Source organism: Neoarius graeffei, chromosome 1, assembly GCF_027579695.1.
Source record: "Neoarius graeffei isolate fNeoGra1 chromosome 1, fNeoGra1.pri, whole genome shotgun sequence".
Lineage (NCBI taxonomy): Eukaryota > Metazoa > Chordata > Actinopteri > Siluriformes > Ariidae > Neoarius > Neoarius graeffei.
The window spans coordinates 67,827,149-67,852,714 of NC_083569.1; positions in this window are offsets into that span (position 1 = coordinate 67,827,149).

Genomic DNA, 25,566 nt, shown 5'->3' on the forward strand with positions numbered 1-25,566 from the left:
CATCTCAATACTTTGTTATTTACTCTTTGTTGGCAATGACAGAGGTCAAATGTTTTCTGTAAGTCTTCACAAGGTTTTCACACACTGTTGCTGGTATTTTGGCCCATTCCTCAATACAGATCTCCTCTAGAGCAGTGATATTTTGAGGCTGTCACTGGGCAACACGGACTTTCAACTCCCTCCAAAGATTTTCTATGGGGTTGAGATCTGGAGACTGGCTAGGCCACTCCAGGACCTTGAAATGCTTCTTACGAAGCCACTCCTTCATTGCCCAGGTGGTGTGTTTGGGATCATTGTCATGTTGAAAGACCCAGCCACATTTCATCTTCAATGCCCTTGCTGATGGAAGGAGGTTTTCACTCAAAATCTCACGATACATGGCCCCATTCATTCTTTCCTTTACACGGATCAGTCGTCCTGGTCCCTTTGCAGAAAAACAGCCCCAAAGCATGATGTTTCCACCCCATGCTTCACAGTAGGTATGGTGTTCTTTGGATGCAACTCAGCATTCTTTCTCCTCGAAACACAAGTTGAGTTTTACCAAAAAGTTCTATTTTGGTTTCATCTGACCATATGACATTCTCTCAATCCTCTTCTGGATCATCCAAATGCTCTCTAGCAAACTTCAGACAGGCCTGGACATGTACTGGCTTAAGCAGGGGGACATGTCTGGCACTGCAGGATTTGAGTCCCTGGCAGCGTAGTGTGTTACTGATGGTAGCCTTTGTTACTTTGGTCCCAGCTCTCTGCAGGTCATTCACTAGGTCCCCCCGTGTGGTTCTGGGATTTTTGCTCACCGTTCTTGTGATCATTTTGACCCCATGGAGTGAGATCTTGCATGGAGCCCCAGATTGAGGGAGATTATCAGTGGTCTTGTATGTCTTCCATTTTCTAATAATTGCTCCCACAGTTGATTTCTTCACACCAAGCTGCTTACCTATTGCAGATTCAGTCTTCTCAGCCTGGTGCAGGTCTATAATTTTGTTTCTGGTGTCCTTTGACAGCTCTTTGGTCTTGGCAATAGTGGAGTTTGGAGTGTGACTGTTTGAGGTTGTGGACAGGTGTCTTTTATACTGATAACGAGTTCAAACAGGTGCCATTAATACTGATAACGAGTGGAGGACAGAGGAGCCTCTTAAAGAAGAACTTACAGGTCTGTGAGAGCCAGAAATCTTGCTTGTTTGTAGGTGACCAAATACTTATTTTACCGAGGAATTTACCAATTAATTCATTAAAAATCCTAAATGTGATTTCCTGGATTCTTTCCCCCCATTCTGTCTCTCATAGCTGAAGTGTACCTATGATGAAAAGTACAGGCCTCTCTCATCTTTTTAAGTGGGAGAACTTGCACAATTGGTGGCTGACTAAATACTTTTTTGCCCCACTGTACATCTAAAGTAACCATATTGTGTCAGTTCCTGGTGTGGGTGGAGCACAGAAGCACAGCAGGCGAGTTGATGGTCATACACAAACTCTTTATTTCACTTTACTACTAGCTTTTCAGCTTGCTTGCTTTCATTCACTCCCTCACTCACTCAGTCTACACACACACACATGCGTTGTGGTCATGTCCCTGAAACAAACATGCACACACACACACACACACACACATACAGTTAGGTCCATAAATATTTGGACAGAGACAACATTTTTCTAATTTTGGTTCTGTACATAATACTTTTTTGCCCCAATGTGTGTGTATATATATATATATATATATATATATATATATATATATATATATATATATATATATATATATAAGCCACTAGCTGAATGTATAAGCATAGTTTACACAATTAACAGACAGTAAGTGCGTATCCATTCTGCAATCTGGTTCATGTAAACTGTCTCAAGCTATAGTAAAAAGTACTTGCTGTTGATTAACAGACTTTTTTGAGTAGCAAATAAAATTTTCTTTTAACTGCATTAATCTTTTATTTTTAACATTAAAGGAAAACATGAAACAACCCCGATTCCAAAAAAGTTGGGACAAAGTACAAATTGTAAATAAAAACGGAATGCAATAATTTACAAATCTCAAAAACTGATATTGTATTCACAATAGAGCATAGACAACATATCAAATGTCGAAAGTGTGACATTTTGAAATTTCATGCCAAATATTGGCTCATTTGAAATTTCATGACAGCAACACAACTCAAAAAGGTTGGGACAGGGGCAATAAGAGGCTGGAAAAGTTAAAGGTACAAAAAATGAAGAGCTGGAGGACCAAATTGCAACTCATTAGGTCAATTGGCAATAGGTCATTAACATGACTGGGTATAAAAAGAGCATCTTGGAGTGGCAGTGGCTCTCAGAAGTAAAGATGGGAAGAGGATCACTAAGAAGTGGAGCAATATCAGAAAGGAGTTTGACAGTGTAAAATTGCAAAGAGTTTGAACATATCATCATCTACAGTGCATAATATCATCAAAATACTCAGAGAATCTGGAAGAATTTCTGTGCATAAGGGTCAAGGCCGGAAAATCATACTGGGTGCCCGTGATCTTCAGGCCCTTAGACGGCACTGCATCACATACAGGCATGCTTCTGTATTGGAAATCACAAAATGGGCTCAGGAATATTTCCAGAGAACATTATCTGTGAACACAGTTCACAGAGCCATCCGCCGTTGCCAGCTAAAACTCTATAGTTCAAATAAGAAGCCGTATCTAAACATGATCCAGAAGTGCAGACGTCTTCTCTGGGCCAAGGCTCATTTAAAATGGACTGTGGCAAAGTGGAAAACTCTTCTGTGCTCAGACGAATCAAAATTTGAAGTTCTTTATTGAAATCAGGGACACCGTGTCATTCAGACTAAAGGGGAGAAGGACGATCCAAGTTGTTATCAGTGCTCAGTTCAGAAGCCTGCATCTCTGATGGTATGGGGCTGCATTAGTGCGTGTGGTATGGGCAGCTTACACATCTGGAAAGACACCATCAATGCTGAAAGGTATATTCAGGTTCTAGAGCAACATATGCTCCCATCCAGATGACGTCCCTTTCAGGGAAGACCTTGCATTTTCCAACATGACAATGCCAAACCACATACTGCATCAATTACTGCATCATGGCTGCGTAGAAGAAGGGTCCGGGTACTGAACTGGCCAGCCTGCAGTCCAGATCTTTCACCCATAGAAAACATTTGGCGCATCATAAAACAGAAGATACGACCAAAAAGACCTAAGACAGTTGAGCAACTAGAATCCTACATTAGACAAGAATGGGTTAACATTCCTATCCCTAAACTTGAGCAATTTGTCTCCTCAGTCCCCAGACGTTTACAGACTGTTGTAAAGAGAAAAGGGGATGTCTCACAGTGGTAAACATGGCCTTGTCCCAACTTTTTTGAGATGTGTTGTTGTCATGAAATTTAAAATCACATAATTTTTCTCTTTAAATGATACATTTTCTCAGTTTAAACATTTGATATGTCATCTATGTTCTATTCTGAATAAAATATGGAATTTTGAAACTTCCACATCATTGCATTCTGTTTTTATTTACAATTTGTACTTTGTCCCAACTTTTTTGGAATCGGGGTTTTATATATATATATATATATATATATATATATATATATATATATATATATATATATATATGAGTGATTCCACGCTTATGGGTACTGAAATGGGGACATGAACTTATTCACCTAAAACCATTTCTTTTTTTACCATCAGGTCATAAAACATGTAATGTTTAATGAATGATATGTTAAAAGATAACTTAAATTTTCTGAGATGTAATAAAAACATATTTATATGCCAAAGTCAAGCCTATGAGTTCCAAAATGATGTCTGTTACATTACTTCTGTTACGATTGTCCATCTCGCGTCTGTTACAAATTAATTACAATCTAGCTATATACCATGTTAATCTTATTGAAAGAATGTGTATGTTTATTCTACTACACATGTTTATTAATTATATTTGCTAAAACATCACCTTCCTATGTTTCAAAAAGTAATTCTACATTGTTAAAATTGAGAATATATATGTCCACAACACTTCTGTTACGTTCTGACTTTGGCATATAAATATTACATCTCAGAAAATTAAAGTTATCTTTTAATATATCATTCATTAAAGATTACATGTTTTGTGACCTGATGGTAAAAAAAAGAAATGGTTTTAGGTGAATTTTTAAAAATAAGTTCATGTCCCCATTTCAGTACCCATAAGCGTGGAATCACTCATATATATATATATATATATATATATATATATATATATATATATATATATATATATATATATATATATATATAAAATATTTCTATCCACATTCACTGGATATAAGTAATTGCATGCTCTCATTGGCTTCTCTACTACAAGGCTATCAGCTCATATACCGTGAGTAGAGAAAAATGGTAGAATGTGTTGCTGAACCAACCGAAGATGAAATATAACCCCTGTTCAAAAACAAAACTACAAAAAAGGCAACAAAATATGGAATAAAAGTATTTGATGCTAAGAATATATTTTATTGAATAAATTGCATTGTGACTTGGCATTGTGAAACTTCAATCACCCATATTTAATTTTAGTTGCTACATGAACACATTCATTGTACAATTACTCCCAGTTTCCATCTGCTCTACATTCTTCTGCTTCTACAACAGCCAGAAGAGAATATTAGTGTGACAATCCACTGTCATATAATGTTCTAATAAAATAAGATGTTTGATATGCCAGATGAAAAAGTAAACTCTTTTCTTTCAATTTGTGGATACTGCTATCACCATTCATGATCAGTCTGCTATTCAGGATTGGCAAAGCACACTGTAAAATCTGGGATTCGGGTTAATTAATACAGTATTTAGTAAATAAATAATAGTAACCTGTCAATAGTAATAAAAAAGCCTTTATGCAGTTTGGAATCACACTGACCTGAATTCAACAAACTTGAATGATTTAATAATTACATTTTACTCAGATTTTGTTTGAATAAAATCAGCTGTGAAGAAGTGAGTAGAATTTAATTGCATTTTAGTGTGGAAGTCAAAGATGCAGGAAATCGATGAATTTTACTCACTGAGAGGCATTTATTTTTAATCACCTTACACTTCCGGTCAAGACAATTTGCGCCACACCCATCGTCAGCCACATGCTTTATTATTTCATTCATGGACTACCATTTTCCTCCAGGTCAGACCTGTTTAATTATTGTTCGATGTAGAATCATTTGTAACCAAGTTGCGTAGTTGAACATTGTTTTGTGTTACTGTTAATTTACCGTAATATGCTAACTTTGTATGTGTATGTATCCCCATCAAGATAGATGAAGGGGATCTTGAACATTTCGTCTCTCCCTCTGCCTCTGGTGGCGACATTCAAGTCTCTCTTGTGCGCGCTCCATAAGCATTGATGTGGGCAACAAACTGCCTCGGTGGAGGAAGTACCGCCATCTGACTCTGTCCTGAGTTGCATTGTACCAATCTGGAACAGCTTGAGATCTTCCTTGACACAATCTTTCCAGCATTTGTGTGGTCTGCCTCTTTTTCTGTTACTGTTGACTAACTCACCAAACAGGACAATTTTGGGCAAACGGTTGTCTGGCATGCGGCAAACATGCCCAAGCCAATGTAGTCTACTTTTCCTGATGGTTATTTCTGTTGGTGCTGTGCCCGGGCAGTTCTGCATTTCAATGTTTGTCACATGATCTTGCCATCTGATGCTGATTAGCTAACAGAGACATCGCTGCTGGAAATGCTCAATCTTCCGTAAGTGGCGTGTGTGTGTAGCCCATGTCTCACTGCAATATAAAAGTGTGGGTGTTATGATGGCATGGTACACTAACAGCTTTGTCTTGATTGTGAGCCCATTTCTGTCCCATACTTTGGATTTCATTGATTTGAAGATCATGCTGGCTTTGGAGATTCTGTTGTTGATTTCTCTGTCTAGCTGGCAGTCATCTGAGACAGTTCCTCCAAGATAGCAGAATTTGGATGACACTGTAAGAGGGGTGTTATCCAGTGTCACTGGAGGGGGCTCATGGCAGAGCTGATGAACAACCTCTGTCTTTTCCTTGCTGACAGTGAGACCCCACTTTTGACAGGAGGAGTTCCGGTTGTTGGTGAGATTTTGGAGGGCCTGGGCTTTGTGACTTGCAAAGCCAGCATCATAAGTGTAAAGAAATTCACTAACAATAGCTGTACTAGCTAGTTTTGTTTGTAGGCGCCGCAGATTGAAGAGGTTGCCATTCAGACAATATCTTATTCTTATGCCGTCCTCTGGTGGTAGATCTTTAGTGGCATGTCTGACCACAAAAGCAAAGAACAGCATGAACAGGGAGGGAGCTAAGATGCATCCTTGCTGTAGGCCACTGTAGACATCAAGTTCATCTGTGCCGTCGCCTCCAACTAGTACAGTTGCCCTCATACCTTTGTGGAAGCTTTTGATGATCTTCACTATCTTGGTTGGAATGCCAGTCTTAAGCAGAAGTTCCCACATTAGGTTTCTATTCATAGTATCAAAGGCTTTGAACAGGTCAGTGAATATCATGTAGAGCTCTTGTTGCTGCTCTCGGCACTTTTCTTGCAGTTGGCGAGGGACAAACATCATGTCCACTGTGGAGCGGCCACCTCTAAAGCTGCATTGGGCCTCTGGTAGATGTTCTTCAATGTTGGGCCATATTCTGTTGAGGATGACCTTGGCTATCAGTTTACCCACAATGGAGAGGAGGGTGATGCCACGATAGTTTCCACAGGTGTATTTACAATTCTTTTTAAACAGTTTTACCAGGGTACCATTTCTGAAGTCCTGTGGGATGGTTTCAGACTCCCAGATCTCTTTGAGCAGGTCATGGAGGCTTGAGAGGAGGACAAGACTGCCATGCTTTAGGACCTCAGCTGGAATGGCACCAGGGCCAGGTACTTTACCGGTTGCAAGTTAACCAAGAGCTGTTTTTAGTTCCTCCTGGGAGGGTAGAACTTCTAAGGAATGGTCAACTTCTGCTTGAGGGATGTCACCTAGGACACTCATGTCAGTGTTGCTGGGTTGATTTAGGAGACTGGAAAAATGTTCTTTCCATCTATTCAGAATGTTGTCCTTCTGGGTAAGCCTCACTCCGTCTGCTGAATCAATTGGGTCCAATCCAGTTGTCTTTCTACCTGATGTGAGTTTGATGCCTTCAAACACTTGTTTGGTGTTGTGTTTTGCATGGTCCTCAATTTCCATGGCCTGCTTGTTCCACCAATTGTTCTTCATGCGGTGGATTTCTCTCTGGCATCAATTCCTGGCTTCTCTGTACCTGGATCTATTTTGTAGGGTTTCATGCTGCATCAGGGTGGTAAATGCAGCATGTTTGGAAGCAATTAGGGTCTGTATTTCTGTGTTGGTCACATCAAACCAGTCCCCGTGTTTGTGAGTCTGGTAACCAAGTACTTCTGCTGCAGATGAGTAGATGGTATCTCTGAGCATAGACCACTTTTCTTCAACTGTGCCCTGGAGTGGTGTTAGGGTCTCATTGAGCTTGCTTCTTAGTCTTTCTTGGATGTCTGCATGGCAAAGTGGTGCAGTGTTAATGCATTTTACCAGTTTTCTCAGCCTCCTCTGCTTTGAGATGTGAAAACGCAGATTGAGCCTGGCACACATCATCTTGTGGTCCATCCAGCAGTCAGCACGTCCGTGAATGCGGCAGTCAAGAACATCCGACCTGTGCTGCTGGCTGACTATGATGTGGTTGATCATGTGTCAATTTTTTGAGTGGGGATGTTGCCATGTCCCTTTGTGGATGTCTGGGTTCTGTAAGAGAGTGTTGGTGATGGTAAGTCCAAAGAGAGTGCAAAGCTGCAATAGCATAACCCCCTGTTCATTACATGCTCCAAGGCCAAACTTGTCAACAACACCTAGCCATGTCTCTGTATCTGATCCGACTCTGGCATTAAAGTCACCAACCAGAACGATGCGGTCTCCTCTTGGGACTTGAGAAAGAGCTTCAGCAAGTTGGTCAAAGAACTGAGTCTTCTCCTCAATTGGCCACTTGAAAGTTGGTGCATAGGCACTGATGATGGTTGCATGGCATTTCCTTTTCAGAGAGAGTCTGGCTGTTATGACTCTGGAGGACACTCCTTTCCAGCTGATAATACAGGAGCGAAGGTTGGAGCAGATGGCTATGGCTACTCCCTCTTATTTTGAGTTGGTCTTCAGGTCGGCCGGAGTACAGGAAAGTATAGCCACCATCTTTAAATTCTCCACTGTTGGGAAGGTGGCATTCACTGAGGCCAACTATGTCAATGTTTAGATGCTTTAGTTCATCTGCTACCAGTGCGAAGTGTCTTTCTGGGGCTTGCTGCTTGGTGTTGTCTTCTGATAGCGTGTGGACATTCCATGCGGCCAGTTTGACCTGCGTGAAGATGTTTATCAGGGTGCGCTTTGCCCTATCAGGGCCAGAGGGTCCTGTGGGCTTTGCTCCTGGTCTGTCATGGGTGCGTCGACGTGATCCTGACACCTGTCGAGATGTAGGTAAAGTATGGTATGCTAACTTTACTGCACTGTAAATCAAAATTAAGCTCTATAGTGATTCAAAATCACTATGTGTTGTCTTTTTATTCGACTGCAAGCACAGTATAGACTAAAGAGGTGGTTGGCTCGGTGTCACAGTTTCATGTGACTTTCTTAAGTATAATGCTATGTACTGTATCTAATGGTCTTTTAACATGCCAGCTAATCTTTTACCAATTTTCCTGACCCCCCTCTTAACAAGCTTGCAAGCAAGTAGTGAATGCAGAGTGTAATTATGAGATACAGTTACGGCATTTCATGTTCTCAAGTAAACTGTACTCAAGTAATATTTTATTACTTAAGTAACATGCCGTTAAAAGCAGTATACTTTTTTAGCTTTTATACATTTGGGGGGCAGGGGGGGAGTGGGATTTTTCTCATTACACTTAAAAACTAAGTGTGCTATTCTATCTCTCCCGCTCTCTTTTTTAATAATTTGGTGTTATTTTCATTGATAGTCAGTTAGTGTGTTTTGTGCCCACTCTGGGTTTCTCTGAAGAGGCTGTTGTTGTGCTTAACACAAGTTCACAATGCTCTCTGTTTCTTTCAACACAACAGAGTTTCATGTCTCTGTTCATGTGACACTAAGGCCACAGCAGGAGATTCAAATGACATAACCGGCCTTTTTCACTGTTTCTCTGTTGGAGTAAGCTTTGAAACAGTGGTTGTAACTCCTGCTGTCAGATTACATTGCGTTGCATTTGTGAATGCTGGGTTGAGGTCAGTAAATTAGCGCATGGTACAGACTGTGAGCTGCTAGAGATTTTGTTAGTCTGCCTTTTTGCAACTACCCATCTAACACTGTACATATTATGTTAGCATGTCACGCTGTATATCTGTATAGCCAATATTTATCCCTTCTAATTAATTTGTCTGATAATATTTCAACCACTGATAGTCTTCCTCAGATGTAAATGAAAAGGAGAACACAATTAATACTCTTAAAGTAAAGGATCTACATAGATTCATGTTAAATGTGTAATTTGCCATATTTTATGGGAACAAATCTACTGTAATGGTGTCTCACAAGTTTGACTCTTCTCTCAGAGACTACTGGGTTATTTAAATAATCCAGCATGAGTTTCACAGAATCACAATGGAGCACCTGGAATCAAAGTTCATGTCCAAGCCGAAGGAATATACTCCCAGGCTTCTGAACCTCTTCCAATCTAAGGGCAGAACCATGGGGTTGAAATTGCAGACTATCCTACTCAAGGTATCCTTCAATGATTATAATGTTTGCTCGTGTTTTATTTTGGGGATTTCATGATCAAACTGTTGTAATATCATTATCTTATTACTTAAATCTACTGGTGGTAATGTTAGTCTGCGATGCTCTCTACAAACAGTATGAAATCATTACATACCTTTTTAAATAATTTACATCCACTCAGGAGCTACTTAATCATTCAATGTTATAATGTTCAGTTTTTGTTGACATTGTCAGAAATTCGTACATTCCATGATATGTTTATTACTGTGGTCATAGTTAAATCTGGTGTTGTACTGAACTGCGTTATACTGAAGGGTCTTTCTGATTCTTTCTACTTCATACGGTATATAATACATGTAGGGGTTCAGAAATATTAGAAACACCTCCAAATATAGGGTTGTTCAGTACAATATCTTCAAGAGTTATGACCTCAATGCCTCCAATGTTGTTGATTGGACACCAAAACCTTCAACCTGCAATGGATATGTGATTATGAGCCCCTTTTCAGCACCTATGTCTAGTTTTTTTTTCTTTCTTTCTTTTAATACTGAATTATTATTAAACAGGTCAGCTATCATCCACAAATGATGCCCTACATGTGTGTGTTACATTTAGAATTCTGCTCCCACCAGTGAATTTTGTGTATGGCCATACATTGGAACACCTGACTCATTTAGCACCAGCTGCCACTCAGCTCTGTGTTTTTGCTACTTAAAGCAATAGGTTAACATTTTGGGTAATACACTTATTTTTATTCTCTCTGGGAGTTATAGTTTCAGATTGATACTATCCCCATACCTGTACTATAATAAATTTGAAGCTATAACCAGCAGCATAGACTATCATAAAAACTGGAACATATTTGAGGGAAACAGCTAGTCTGGCTAGCCCTGTGATGACCTGGCGACTTGTCCAGGGTGTACCCCGCCTTTCGCCCGTAGTCAGCTGGGATAGGCTCCAGCTTGCCTGCGACCCTGTAGAAGGATAAAGCGGCTAGAGATAATGAGATGATAATGAGCTAGTCTGGCTCTGTCCAGTGGTAACAAAAAATTGCTGATACCACCACATCTAGCACTTACTGATTGTCATGTTATGTCTTATTTGATAAAAATCAACGTGTAACATGTAATTTTATTTGGGTTTATGTGCTATGCGCTACTTCTTTTCTGGGACCAGTGATTTTCTGGTGTTACAGCTGGTTCCCTGGAAACCTCATTAATAACAGAAAGTCTTTCATTACACTGGTCCCAGAGATAGCACATCAAGGATCCTTGATGGGGGGTTGTTTACCAGTCATGTGAGCCACCTAGTGTTAAACATGGAGGCTTTTATAAGTTTTAGGTCAGTGGATGATATTTACATGATTAACTTGAATAATTATTTTTGTAATTTCAGGCACCAAGCAATCTTAGCATCAATGTGAGCAGAGATGTTGTCATTCACTGTTTGATGGTGTACCTTGGGGAATCTACAAATCAACTCCTAAAAGAGTATGATGTAAGTTCAAGTATGTTGAAATATAAAGAGGGTAATGACTTCCTTTCATGTCTTCCATCATGTTTTCGCATGGTCATATCACAAAATACAGTCATAACTTTATTCCTCCTCATAATTCTTGGCAAGCTACTGAGTTTTGTAGTTTTGTTGAGTCATGCAAGTAATCATTGTCAGCCAACTATTAGAGAGTGAAAAAGGTTGCTGTAACATTTGGAGTAAAGTATACTATTCTGTATAGTACATAAACAGAACAGTAAAACACAGTTCTGTGGGTGTACTTATAGGTTATGCATGGTCATGGAAATTTTATAATGGATCTTTGAAAAGTCATGGAAAGGTTTTAAAATTTTGTCCATGAAAATGTGTTGGAACCTTGCAAGTAAATTGTCTCTGATTTTTCTAAAACACTGATGTAAAAATAGGTTGTATTACATGCAAAAACTAGAAAAGCACTCGGAGAGCGCAGACCTCCACCAAGAATCCTTTAAAAAATTCTGGGATCCAGATGGTGATCCGGATCACCGCCAAAATTTAATGGATTGTTACTTGTGCCCAGTCACACCTCTGGAAAAAATTTCAGAGCAATCGGTTCATAACTTTTTCCGTAATGTAGCTAACAGACAAACCAACAAACAAACAAACACTACTGAAAACATAACCTCCTTGGCGGAGGTAACTATGACAGACCCAGGTTTTCTTGTCCAAAGTGTTGGAGGTAATTTGGGAGATGTTCAATGAAGACCTTCATCTTGGGCTGTGCAGTTTGAAATACACAACACTATTGTTTCAGGATGCTGATGAAGACAGTGTGTTGCAGGACCTTGCTGTCCAAGGGATGAAAATTTACAGCATTAAGACTACTATGTTAGAGGGTCCCAACTACATTGGCATTGTGGTCGAGGGCATGAAAGTTCTGACTGCACTGGGTAACTTTCCAAGGGCTTGCTCCATGCTCTTTAGGTTGGCATATGGAGTGAATCTTGCCTATCCCAAGGACCTCAGTCTTCCAGAAACTCTTCTTTGAGCTGGATTGTTCAAAGCTGTCCCCAAAGTCAACAGCCTCAAGAGTAAGCTACTAGCTTAAGAAAATTGACCCTTGTGGAATGAAAGGGAATTGTTAAATGACTGTCAAAACATGTCACAGGGTTACCTTCAAGGCTTTGTTGAATGTGTTGTTAATTGTTGTTCAGGTTGTCATTGAGGGAAGTGTGTGAGGCCATTATTATAGGAAGACTATTTACAAATGTGAGTGGAGAGTTGTGTAACTGTATCTCAATCTCTGTGTGTGTAATCAGATTTGCAAATGTGTAAAAAAAATCTCTAAATATGTACTGAGTTTTGTGAATGTGTAAAGTAATCTACAAATCTGTATTTGGATTTGTGTACAAGTGTATATAGCTCTATAAATGTGTATACAAATATATATGCATACATCAGTACATATATGACAAATCTGTAAACTCAGCTTGCCTCTCAATTGGCTCCTTTTAATTGTGACTTTTCTGATTAAATACACACAGATTGAGAGACAGTTACACAACTATCCACTCACATCTGTAAATTGTTTTGGTACAATAATGGCTGCATAGGAGTGGCATCATGTTTTTGATCAGAGACAGCTGTTCTTGTACCTTGCAATTTTAATGTGTCCACCAGAGATGTAGATTTTACACGTTTTAATTCAGGAACTTGAATTTGCAAATGAATGTGATTGTTGAAGTTGGTCACATTTTAGCAATTCAAATTTAAAAAGTTTTTTTTTTTTTGCAGTCTGGAAACATTGTCAGAATTTAAGTGCAATTTCCCAGGTAAAACAATAATTGTGGACAATTAAGCCAGTGGTATAGCACAAATGATTACATCTTTATCAACATGATCGACAAATAGATTGCCAGGATGCATTTTTATCCCTGTTGTACACACTGTACAATACTATACTGTAGATGGTTACTGTCTTATAGCCACTCTGTGTATTTTACTGTTGTATTTTGGCATTTTGCACTTGGAAAAGGCTGTATTTCCATGTTTAGATACAAATAAATGTTTACCTGCTGTTCCTTTTATTCCTGTTGATCTACTGACTCAACTTAAGTAAGTTGTGGTAACAAAAATGCATGATTTTGTGTAGAATAGAAATTTTGGCAACAAAGTGACATGCAATATTATTGAATAGTTTGAAAGTCCTGTGATACCAATTAAAACTGTAATTTAAAGCATATACACAGAGCCATGGCCTCACTTTCATTTATAAATGCCTTGAGACCTCAAAAATGGCACAGGAATAGTTTTAAGCATTAATAATAAATCTAATATATTAATTTTTACGATTAAAGTGATTTATATAGTTAGCAGTCTGAGTGAATGACCTTGATGTCCGTAACGTCACAACAGATGAGATAAACATCAAAGATGCTTTGTTACAAGCCTGAAGCTACTAGGATGATGATGGTGGAGAATAACAGGAAACTCCCTATGTTGGTACTCCTAAGTAAGAGGATGGTCTCTGCTTCCACAATGTTGAGAACCCTTCTGCATCATCAGCAAGTGTCTCAGGTTCACTAGCGTTTCACCCCTTAACCTGTACCTGCCTGAGTGGGGCAGCAAAGGGTGGTTAGCCTTTACCTGCAGAAGGGTTCCAACTGTGGGCTGTCTTTAACCACAGCCATCTTGAACTGGTCTCAGCTGCCAGGCCTATTTCCCTGATAGCTTTCTTCAAGTGCCTCGGGTCCAGGCCGAGCCTTTGCAAGAAGTAGCGCACCGATGTTGCTGGGAAACCTCGACAGCCTACTTTGATGGGAAAAGTGTTTGCATGCCATCCTTTGATAACAGCCTCGTCAATCAAATCCTGGTATTTTGGTTTTTTCTGTTGGTGTGAGATGGCTAGCCTGTCTTCCCAAGGTATGGTAAGTTCAGCTAGTATGATGGTCTTGGTGCTCCTAGATATCAGTACCATGTCAGGACGGAGTGAGGTCACTGCTACCTCTTGTGGAAAGATAAGTTTCCTTCTCAAGTCCACTTGCAACTCCCAGTCGGCCGCATGCTGTAAAATGGAAGGTGAATTCATGGCTATCATCTTTTCCCTGGGAGCCTGGTCACCTTGAAGGTGAAAATTGGTGACTACAGGAGGAGGTGCCTGGTTCTTGTTGGCTCTAACTTTCTGGAACTCCACCCATTTGGCAATTCCTGTTAGTACCTTGTTGTGCCTCCACTTGTATCATCCCTCCACCTGTATCGTCCCTCTCCCAGTGCTTTTGGACATCCTGTCAAGATATGATTCAGTGTGCACAGTGCTGCGCCACATAATGTGCATGATGAGCTTTCCTCCTTCCCCCGAATCTTTAAATTACTCGGGGTTGGCAAGAGATCAGCCACGGCATGCAATAAGAAGGTTAGCTTACCTTGATCAGTGTTTCATAACTCCTTCCAGGACAGCGGTCAATCATGTGCTTGGTCCCACTGCATCCACTGACCCTGGGAGGCAAGCCCCACTGCTTTTTTTTTTCATTTCCGTTTCTGGTTGAGAGTACGTCGTGCACATTCTGGCTGCCGCTTCTCACCGTAGCTTTTTTTATTTTATTTTATTTTCTCTCCTTTTTTATTTTTACTTTTTTTTCTTTTTTTCTGTGTGTTTGTGTAGTTTGATGTTTATTTGAGTGTTTTTGTCCACCAGTTGTGGTGTAGCTCCAGACCCAGTTTTGGGCATCAGTTCCCTCCAGGCCTTGGTTCACTGTGGGTGATTCCTGTGCTCCCAGCTATGGACTGCAGTGAGCTCGTTGCTCATTTTAACATTGTGGTTGTCCAGCGCTCTGTGCTTTAATGCTTGGCGTGATGTTCCGAGCGAAGGTTGCTCGGTGGCATCTCGGCGGCTGTGCAGGTGGTTTGGGACATACCAGCGCTCTGTGTGGTGGTGCTTCTGTGCTCGCTTTGTGGATCCATGGCGTGGTGTGGGTGCAATCAATTAATTATTGAAATTAAGTGATCAATCTCATTAAATCAGTCTCATTAAATTTTGAAGGTCAATAATTAAAATGAATCAATTCCATTGAATCGTTTACTTTGACTCAATTGAATCATACCATAGAATCAGTCTCATTTGAAGTGAATCATTCAGTGAATCATTTAGTGAATCATTCAATGAATCATTTAGTGAATCATTTAGTGAATCATACCATTAATCCTGGTGCTTAATAATAAATTACCAAACAACTAAATTATGGTATATTTCCAAATTATTACGATCACTTACCATATTACATAACATATATGCACCTTTTTGAATTCTTTGAGGAGATTGGGGACTTCATATATTGTTCACACAAATAAACAGTTTGTTTAATAAATTAATTTATTATAACAAAGATAAAAATAATAAATCAATATATACAAGCAGTGAGGTGTGTATATACATGTGTGGTGTGTGTGTATGGCCTAGCTTGTTGCTAGCTAAAACAAAGGAATGTTATCTAAATGGAACAAAGGATTAGCTCTGTTGCTAATGTGTGCTTGTGTGTGTGTGAAGGACTTGACCATGTGTTTAGCCTCGTGTAGCTAACTACATGTGGTGGAGGCCTAGATTAGCCTTGTGTTGCTAGTGTGTGTTTGTGAAAGGCCCAATGGCCTAGCTAAAGTGTGTTTGTTAGGCCTGGTGAGGCCTACTGAGCACGTGTTGCTAAAGACAAAGGGAAGCTATCTAAAGTGTATCAGGCCTGGTCAGGCCTGTTGAGCACGTGTTTTCTCAGTAACACAAAAGATTCCACACTCATAACATTACCAAACTCACTGAAACCTTGATAAGGTCAAAATGTATGATAAGGAAATGAAGTGTTAGTCAGAGAGGAGCATGTGCAGCCTATCTATTAAACAATTGAGAGAACATAGAACCAAAATAAAACATGCTGCGTGTTTTAACAGTGTAACAATAAACCTGGGTTTAGATTCACACCATTTCAAATAAAAGCAAATTCCTAAGACTATCCTAATTATGCCCAAATGCCAAAATCTTACTTAATCCTGCCTTTAGCAAGATATGAAGAACTATTCGCCGGTGTAGTTTCGGGCCTCTCCGTGGGAGCACGTGAGCCGCTCGTGATGGAGGTGTAGAAACTTTCGGGTCCAGCGGAGCACTTGGGTGGTTCCCGTGGAAAGCAGAGGATTCTTGGTCCGAACCTCAGCATTTGTGAGGAAAAGTCTCTGATCAGAATAAGATGCACAGCGCTTTTGAGTTAAAAAGGATTCAATCACTTCTTAACTTTTAACTGCCTGGGCTGCAGTCGTGACATCACTTCTAATACAAGTAAACCGGTTGTAACTCAGGTTGAGTTTAAAGATCGCGTGACTCTAGAGTTTACCTTTGCCAAGGGTAAGAAAGAAAATCGCGCTGAGTGATGGATCTTGCAAGAAAGAAGACGTCTTTTTGGGTGGAGAGCATCCCTTTTGTGCATCTAGACTCGTTGAAATCCGGACGCGAGAGACAAAGATGGCAGAGCTTCCGCCTGGACTTATACACGCATGGCAGACTGACGTAGATGTTCCCGCCCACGCGTGACGTAGGTCACGCAGAAGTTGCCTGGGAATTGTAGTTCTGACACAAGATGGCGGCATGATACCTACAGTGGTGTTCGAGCGATGTTGCTGGCGGCATCACGGCGGCTGTGCTGGTGGTGTGGGACTTGTTTTTGTGTGCCTTTTGGTGGGACTGTGGCTGCTACACCACTGGAATGACATCCTGACCCCTATTTGGTGGACTTTTGTTTTTCTTCTGTCTATAATTGTAAAGCGACCTTGGGTTTTTAGAAAGGCGCTATATAAATTGAACCTATTATTATTACTATTATTCACCTGCCGGTCTTCTTCTGCTGCCTCTCGGACCCTCTGCACCAACAGCTCTCTCCTACCTTCAGCGTTGGCCTTGCTCCACTGCCTGGTGTTGTAATTTCCAAGGCCCAAGCGACCCTGGCAAATGATGCTGACAATCTCTTGGTGCTTCCAGTAGGCTTCTGCTTCAACTACTGTGTCTTGTGGCTTCCACTTCCTGCTACATCTGATTGACTTGTTGGCATATCAGACTTTCCTGTCTTTAGACAGGAGCAGTGTACTGACTGCTCTTGCCTTGGCAGCTTTGAATTCTTCAACCGCTGATAAAACTGGTAAGCAGAGCTTTGACGTCTTATTATACAGGTTCACAGAGCTGAAGGAAGGGGGAATGCTCAGCCACTTTCGCAGAAACTTGCTGCACAGCTTCTCCATTACTTCCGCTTGTGACATGGGGAAGTCATACAGTAGGAACGGCCACTGCAGTCTGGATATGATGCCAAACTGAAAGCACCATACCTTGAATCAACCAAGCAGCTGGCTGTTGTCAGTTGCCTTGAGCCAGGCACTTAATTGAGTTTTTGTGTCTCTAAGGTTGGCTATATCCTTCAGGGAACTATCATAATTCTTACCGAGACATCGGATCCCTTGATCTTGAACTGTGGGGATCTCTGACCCTTGAATGCTGAAGGTGTTTCTTATCAGTTTCCCTTTCAGGATGCAAAGGCTCCTGGATTTCTCTGGTTTGAACTGCATTCATGTCCATGTTGCCATCTTCTCCAGTGCACTCAGGATCCACTGTGTTCCCTGGATTGATGGAGTCATCATGGTCACATCGTCCATGAATGCTCGGCAGGCTGGATGTCTTGTGCTGTCGTCTGCTTTAGGACCTCTACACTGTACTCCTCCTGCCTCTAGCAGTAGGTTCATTGCAGCCACAAACAGGACCACAAAAATAGTGCATCCTGCCATGATGCCCTTCTCAAGCCTTTGCCATTTGGTGGTAAAGTTTCCCACAGTGAACCTCATCTTCAGCATATCCATATGTGACATCACTAGCTGCACTACCTCTGATGGTACTAGGTAGTACTCAAAAGCTTTTTGGATCAGCTGATGAGGTACACTCGGGTAGGCTTTTGCTAGATCTAGCCATACAACTGAGAGAGTGTTGTTTCCACTCTGCTTCCTTGATAATCTGGCTGATGGCTGATGTATGTTCTAAGCATCCAGAGTACCCTGGGACTCCTCCTTTTTGGACACTGGGGTCGATGTACTCATCACTGAGCAAATATGATGTCAGCCTCTTGGCAACTATGGACCAGAATATTTTGCCTTCAATATCCAGTAGTGAGATCTCACAAAACTCTTCTAGCACAGCAGAGTTCTGCCCTTTAGGTACAAAGCAACTCTCAGCAAGTGTCCAGAGCTTGGGTTCCTGCCTCTTCTTCCAAAGTGTCTGTAAGAGCTTAGATAACCTTTTCAGCAGCTGAGGACAGTTTTTGTAGATCTTATATGAGGTGCCTGATGGACCCGGAGCGGATCCTGCTTGGCCTTTTTCCACAACTGCTCTCACTTCGCCCATAGTAAAGTCTGTCATGTTAAACAGAATGTTTGGCTTTAGCCTTGGCAGCTGGTAAGGGCATTCACCCAGTGAAATGTTTCTTAAAGGGTCACCATGTACTGCTGCCACATTTTCCTCCACTTCTTCTTTAGAACACTTCAGTCTTCCACTCTTGGGCTTTCCAAGGAGCTCTGCTGTAAACTGGAAAGGGTTGTTGAAAAATGCCTTCCTCTTACAATGCTTCTCACTCTGCTATTTCCATATTACCTCTGCTCTATGGAGACAAATTAGGTTCTTCCGCACCTCTCCCTGTATCTGATTTAGAGCTGTTCTTTCCTCATCACTTGCCTTCCTCCACCTTTTCTTGAGTGTCCTTAGTTCTTCCCATGCCTCATTGATCTGGTGCTGCCTCCTGCTAGGACCTGCTGTTGGTTTGAGGGTGTTGCCTACCTTCACACCGAAGGTGTCATGACATACCTGGTAAACTACCTCCACCATATTCCTAATTAGTGATGCAGTGCCTAGGCACGCATAACTATTGTTCTTCTGTGTGTTTCTTATTATTATTAGTGAAGGAGTACCTAGGCTCCCTAGTTAGTGATGCAGTGCCTAGGCACGCATAACTATTGTTTTTTCTGTGTGTTTCTTATTATTATTAGTGAAGGAGTACCTAGGCTCCCTAGAAATTTTGATTCTTAATAACCCAATAACTGGACATCACACACAGACAAGCAATATATCAAAACGTGAGGCTCGATCGGACTCGGTGTGCTATTACTTTGTTCATCATTCTGTGATTTTTTTCGCGACGTAGTCACGAAAAAATCACCCAAAATTTCCCATTCATTTCTATGGAAATAATTGAAAAACAATGCACATTTTCAACATTTTTCAAACCTCTTCTGCTCTGCATGCTTTCACCTAGAGACATGATTCAAACTTTAAAAGGTTGACAAACGTCTCCTGTGTGGATCTGGCATTCAACTTTTTTGCTAGGTTCTATACTTTTTGATCAGTCCCAGCTCAAACACCATGATCACATCTGGAGAAATTCAGACTTTATACTGGGTGTCTACTTTGTTCATCATTCTGTGATTTTTTTCACGACTTAGTCGCGAAAAAATCACCCAAAATTTCCCATTCATTTCTATGGAATTAATTGAAAAACAACGCACATTTTCAATGTTTTTCAAACCTCTGCTGCTATGGCATGCTTTCACCTAGAGACATGATTCAAACTTTAAAACATTGACAAACTTCTCCTGTGTGGATCTGGCATTCAACTTTTTGCTAGGTTCTATACTTTTTGATCAGTCCCAGCTCAAACACCATGATCACATCTGGAGAAATTCAGACTTTATACTTGGTGTCTATTGCGTTACACACCAGTGGGGCTCAGGAATTTAGAATGTAGGCAGCTTGAAAAAACAGCTCTAACTTTCTCATTTAAACTGTGTTTTCAGCCACAACTTTCATTCTACACACATAATTTTCTCAAAAGTAGTAGTCACACTTGTCCTGATTCACACAATGTGTCTACCTGCACATTAGGATTTACAGTTTTTGAATGAGAAGCCTGAAAGTAAGGAGAGGACAGGCGAGCTGCCCCATAGACTCCCATTATAAACGTGGCAGCACTTTTACTGCAAAATCAGAAAAGTCACTTGTTTTTAACTCGCTCTGTTGTCCTCATGTTTTACACTAGAGACAAAAAAAAAATACATCAGTGTGTTCAGAAGAGCCTTGTGGGCTCAGTGTGAAATAATTTTGTGAATATCTCCTTCCGTTCTCATGTAAATCCCCATTGTTTGGAGGGAGCACTCTGAGAAAATCCTTCACTTTCTCTTTCGATTACGTTCATTATGTCTTATATTAAATATAGTTAGTTTTTTGTTTCTTTTTTATCAGACATCTAATTTTTGGGTTTGTTTACCTGACATGTTTCGACATACGACTGTCGTCTTCCTCAGAGTGTCACCGGATGTTATTGGTGACGCATCTTTTATCAGCTGATGTTTCCGAAGGCGTGGCCTTCCTGTCTGGATTGACAGGTCGGTCACGCCTTCTACTGTCAGTTTGTCCCCTGCAAGATGGCACTCCAGGTATGGGAGAGCATGTATGCGCCCTCATCTCGGTTGATGGTCCTCGGGCTTCGCTTACGGATCTCTATGGCCTCCCTGATCCAGCGCTGATGTTTATTATCTTCTGTGCGGATGACTCTGGCATTCCCCCAGTCCATAATATGATTTTCCCTTTTGCAATGATCTGTTATGGCTGACTTATAATTTTCCTGTTGTGCCTTTTCTTTTATTGTTCGGGTTTGTCTTATAGCTGTCTCCTTTTCGCACTCTTTCTTCTTGTGTTGAAACTCCTTCCTGTCTCCCCAATGTAAGTTTTATTGCATAATTGACATGGAATCTCATATATGGTGTTGCATCTGTTGTCCAGATGTATTCTGTCTTTAGGATGAACCAGGATCTGACGAAGTGTTGTGTATGGTTTGACAGGTGTGTTAATGTTGTGTTTCCTCATTGCTCTTTGAATGCATTCAGTTATTCCCCTAATGTATGGTAATGTAACTACTCCCCTGTGTTCTTGTTTGTTAGTTTGTTTTTTCTCTTTCTTCTGTGTTTTGTTGTTCTTAACCTGTTCCACCCCTTTGGATATTGCCCATTGTGGATATTGACATGCCTTCAGTGCGTGTTGTATATGTTGTTCCTCCTGTTCTTTGTCCTGTGGATCTGTAATTATTGCTGTGCGTTCATGTAATGTTCTGACTACTGATATTTTGTGCATTATGGGGTGTTCGGAAGTCCAGTTTAAATATTGGTCGGTGTGTGTGGGTTTTCTGTGTACTTTTATTTTGATGTCCCCCTCTTCTGTGTGATGTATTTTTAAATCCAAAAATGCTATTGACTGCTCTGTTTCTTCTTCATGTGTGAATTTTATATAACCGGTATTATCTATGGTGTTGAGATGGTCGGTGAGTTGTTGAGTGTGTCCCCTCTTAACTTTTTCTAGTATGTCATCCACGTAACGTTTCCAGAGTGTTGGCCTGTATTCTGCTGGTATTGTAGTGAGTGCTTTCTGTTCCAGATCTTCCATGAAAAAGCTGCACATGATGGCTGATAGTGGGTCTCCCATGGCAAAACCTTCCTTTTGTCTGTAAATTGTATTCCTGAACTGAAAGTATGTGGATGTGGCGATGAATTGAAGGAGCTGAGTGATGTCTTGTACAGTGAGGTTTGTGCGTTTCTTGAGCGTCCTGTCTGTTTTTAATTTTTCTTGTACTATCTGTATGGTGGCTTCCGTGGGTGTTCTGGTGAAAAGAGATATGACATCGTGTGATATGAAAACTTCGTCTTGCTGCATTTTGATGTTTTTTAGTTCTTCTGCCAGTTGTTTTGAGTTTTTGCAGTGTTGGTCTGTGAGTCCTAGTAATGGTTTAATTATTTCGGTGAGTGCTTTTGATAAGTTGTATGTGACTGAACCAATGCTATCTACTATGGGGCGTAATGGTGTTCCTGGTTTGTGTATTTTTGGTGTGCCGTAAATCCTGGGGATGACGTTGGCTGTGGGTACTAAATGATTGTATGCCTGCTTATCTATTTTATTTTCATCGAGTAGTTGTTTGAGTAGTGCTTTAAGTTTCTTTTTCTTGTCTTCTGTTGGGTCTTTTTTTAATATTTCAAATGCGTTGTCACTGAGTAATTCAATCATTTTTCGTTCATATTCATCAGTGTCCATAATAACTGTTGTCCTGCCTTTATCTGCTGGGAGGATTGTGATATCTTTATTTTTAGCTAATGTTCTCATAGCTTTGGCTTCCTGTTTGGTGATGTTACTGGGTGGTGGTTTGGCCGTTTTCAATATACCAGCTATTGCGTTTCTTAGTGCTGCTTTTTGTCCCTGATCCTGTATTTTCTCACATGCTAATTCAGTTGCCAGAATGAATTCATCGTGAGGTATATTGTTCGGTGTGACAGCGTAGTTGAGTCCTTTTGCTAATATACTGCATTCTGCTTGTGAGAGTTTGTACCTTGATATATTATGAATCCATTTGTCGTTGATGTGTGCGTGCTCCGGTTCTGCCTTCTTTTTCTGTGCGATGAGTTTGTCCAGTTTTCGTATTTGTCGGGTTTTTGTCATGGTGAATTCCTGTTCGTGTATGTCTGCCAAGTGTCCGTGTAATGCTAATTCCATTTCCTTGTTTTGGGGAAACCGGCGTTTGAAAGTTTCCATCTCCCTATGTAGTTCGCTGTTGATATTATTTAGTTTGTCCGTTGTGCACCGTATCCGTTCTTTTACCAGAGTCCTCCGCACTTTCCTGATCATCTTTTCCGCGTTTCTGGTTGGAATTGGGTTCTTGATGTTCAGGCTGGCCGGTACGACTTCCTCATCCCGGCAGCGCAGATTGAATCTCAGGTGATTCCTGTAGCGTGCCCGTTTTCGTGTCAATCTCTCTATGCGGCGAAACTCCTTGATGCTTTCATCTCCGTAACTTATTCTTAATCTTTCGATTATGTTCATTATGTCTTATATTAAATATAGTTAGTTTTTTGTTTCTTTTTTATCAGACATCTAGTTTTTGGGTTTGTTTACCTGACATGTTTCGACGTACGACTGTCGTCTTCCTCAGAGTGTCACCGGATGTTATTGACATACTATGACAATACTAGAATGACATACTAGAAAAAGTTAAGAGGGGACACACTCAACAACTCACCGACCATCTCAACACCATAGATAATACCGGTAATATAAAATTCACACATGAAGAAGAAACGGAGCAGTCAATAGCATTTTTGGATTTAAAAATACATCACACAGAAGATGGGGACATCAAAATAAAAGTACACAGAAAACCCACACACACCGACCAATATTTAAACTGGACTTCCGAACACCCCATAATGCACAAAATATCAGTAGTCAGAACATTACATGAACGCACAGCAATAATTACAGATCCACAGGACAAAGAACAGGAGGAACAACATATACAACACGCACTGAAGGCATGTCAATATCCACAATGGGCAATATCCAAAGGGGTGGAACAGGTTAAGAACAACAAAACACAGAAGAAAGAGAAAAAACAAACTAACAAACAAGAACACAGGGGAGTAGTTACATTACCATACATTAGGGGAATAACTGAATGCATTCAAAGAGCAATGAGGAAACACAACATTAACACACCTGTCAAACCATACACAACACTTCGTCAGATCCTGGTTCATCCTAAAGACAGAATACATCTGGACAACAGATGCAACACCATATATGAGATTCCATGTCAATTATGCAATAAAACTTACATTGGGGAGACAGGAAGGAGTTTCAACACAAGAAAAAATGAACATAAGAAAGAGTGCGAAAAGGAGACAGCTATAAGACAAACCTGAACAATAAAAGAAAAGGCACAACAGGAAAATTATAAGTCAGCCATAACAGATCATTGCAAAAGGGAAAATCATATTATGGACTGGGGGAATGCCAGAGTCATCCGCACAGAAGATAATAAACATCAGTGCTGGATCAGGGAGGCCATAGAGATCCGTAAGCGAAGCCCGAGGACCATCAACCGAGATGAGGGAGCATACATGCTCTCCCATACCTGGAGTGCCATCTTGCAGGGGACGAACTGACAGTAGAAGGCGTGACCGACCTGTCAATCCAGACAGGAAGGCCACGCCTTCGGAAACATCAGCTGATAAAAGATGCGTCACCAATAACATCCGGTGACACTCTGAGGAAGACGACAGTCGTACGTCGAAACATGTCAGGTAAACAAACCCAAAAACTAGATGTCTGATAAAAAAGAAACAAAAAACTAACTATCCTTCACTTTCTGTGTGACAATCTGTGTCTCTGCACTCAGCGTGGGTGGGGGAGGGGCTGCTCGCTCTCTCTCTCTCACACACACACACACACACACACACATGAGGGAGGGGCTGCTCCCTCTCAGAGAGACACATGCTTGTAGCCTCATGGCAAGTCACACATTCACACAGTTCAGTGCAGCTCCTGCAATAGCGACTGCTACGCGCACTGCATCACTCTCACAATTTCCCACAGGGGAATTGTCTCTAGTTAGTGATGCAGTGCCTAGTTTTCCTAATAGCGTCTCCTTTCAAGGAGCTGTCAAGGATGATTCCCAGGTCTTTATCCAACTGTATCCATCTGCAGTCTGTTGCTAGTGGTAGATTCAAGTGTGGTTTCCTCTCAAAATCCTTCCAACCTTCAGTTTCACCCCCTCTATTTGTGCTCCAAGCAAAGTGAGCAGAGAGGTCCGTAGCACTGTGGTGTGCCTCCTGGCTCTGGTCCTCCACCGACTGACAAGCAGAACTGATATACTCAGAGATTACTCTCTGAGACATATCAGGTGCTTTGCATTGCTGCAGTTGTTCCTTGCACTTGGTCTTTCCTTGGTGAATTTTATCGGCCTCATCACCATTTCTGCTATACTAAAACACAGCAACTCTGATCCTCCATTTTGAGCTAATTTATTGCCATGCCATGTAGATGTGTTTTTGGCCTGTACAGCAACACAACAGAAGGTGGATTTATGTTGCATTCATGGCCGAAGAATGTTCAAACTGCAAAGATTTGGATGCATTTGAAGAGAAGTTCATGAGCACATTGGGCACCTATGAAGTGGTCTGTCCGCTGCACTGCACATTTTACTGAAGACTCGTACGAAACCTCTGATCTGTTGAGGAGCGTTGGCTATAAGCCCATATTGAAAGAGGGTGCAGTCCCAACAATTAAAGAAAAATAAAACTAGAAAAGGAAAGTATTTTTTTTTTTTTAAAGTAAGTTCAGTTGCACCAGTCCTCCTGGAGTCTGAGCCGAGGGTTGTTGCTAAAACCTGGGATGGAATGGGACATATCACTTGGGCAATGACCTCCCCGTGGTTGTTGCTAAAACTGGTGACATCCCGTTTCGTCCCGAGTTTTAGGAATTGCCT